Below are 1,771 nucleotides of genomic sequence, written 5' to 3' on the forward strand. Positions count from 1 at the left end.
AAGGATGTAAAGGGAAATTTCCATTAATATTACAAATTGATTGATGACAATTGAACATAGTTAAGTAAATGCAGTGGTACACATAACTGACAGATGGTAATGAAAATATTTGACATGATGATAAAAACAAGCACCATGTTAATTTATAAAGTTACAAATTCATTACATTAAGCATTTTAATGATGGGGACAATTACAGGTTAAAAAATACGTTGAAAGAAAATGGACTGAAAACAATTGGATTTTCTATGATACATATAAACATTCACAAGGCTTACATGGGGAAAAGGGGCAATTATTTAGTACATTATGAACGAAAAGGCGGCAGATAGAGAATTGGTCAATCCGAAATAAATACGAGACAACAATTGATAATTTAAAACGTGCACACAGTAAAATTTTGAAGAAAAAGATGAAATAATATTTCGAATAGTAACTAACCTCACCAACCGATGAAAATGAAAAGCAGAATACCTCGTTTGAACAATGCATGTGTTTCAAAACAATAAGCCATTTCTAATGTAAAAACGGAAATTTTATAACATGACTAAAAGCATTGTAGGAAATAAAAAAACTTTGCGACATGAACGCCCGACAAAAGTGATAACTTGACATGATTTGGATAGAAACTATAAGATATTGGACTTGTGTAACGCATGATGATAGCAATAATGACTTTATAATTTCAAAATTATCATTAGTTTAGAAAGTTATCAATCGATCAGCAGTAGCTTAAATATGATTTAATATCCTTCTCAATGTAAAATATATATTTCATTTAAAACATTTAACATTTGATTATTGAATTTGAAAAACTGGAAATTATTTGAAATTGAACTGAATAAATTTAATTATTGAAATATCTAGAGAATATCGCATTAATCGTAGTCTTGTTCTGGTTTCTTCATCATTTTTAATTATAATTTTTAATCAAGAAATGATATAAAATGTTGTGCTCGATCAGAAGAAAATTAAATATTGAAATCTCCAATTAAAATGAATAGTAATTTATGGTAGTTAGAGCCTAGTGAAAATGTTTGCGTGAGAGAAAAAATCAAGAGACGGTAACATGGAGATAAGAAGTTATCACTTGAAAGTTGGCATATCTTGTTTTAAAACACTACAATGCCGGTCCGATGATGCAAATAAAATTTGCCACATATCGACGTCTTTCGTAACATATTTATAAAGATATTTGATAGAAGCAAGCGATTCCACACCTTCAAAATTGATATGACATCGATATTTTAGGGCGGCAAACGGATTATAGGGAACATCCCGATTTGTATAAGCGCCATTTACTGTAATTTGCCGCCCATCGTGCGGTCGTCGATAGTCCGGCCTGCCATCTTTCGTGCTGGTCAAATGATAATTTAGAATGGTCTCGTGACGGTACGATTTAGGAAAACCTTTCGAGCAACGACCATTTTTGATGCAAGCCCCCTCCCTCGATCCCTCTTGTCCAGAACATTTCCGGTGCAGATAATTTTCGGCCACTATTCCATATAGCATTGGTTCACTATCCACATCCGGAATGGTTGCTCAAATGATTTTATTGACCTTCTAAATGTCGTCAAGAAACTCCAAAAATTTAGTGTGAAAAACGCGGCACACTAAGTCGGGGCGGTTTTGCCATTTTTGTTTGTATAAAAGATTGGTGGTAATTTCGGGCCATGTTGGGTTGCAAGTAAATGTGATAAACAAATCGGGTTTGCCATGACGTGCTACAATAGTCATAGCATCCAAATATTGCCTTTTCTGGTACCGATGAC

This window comes from Dendroctonus ponderosae, unplaced genomic scaffold, assembly GCF_020466585.1.
Source record: "Dendroctonus ponderosae isolate FM_Combo_2020 unplaced genomic scaffold, Dpon_F_20191213v2 Dpon_F_20191213_5, whole genome shotgun sequence".
NCBI classification, from domain to species: Eukaryota; Metazoa; Arthropoda; class Insecta; order Coleoptera; family Curculionidae; genus Dendroctonus; species Dendroctonus ponderosae.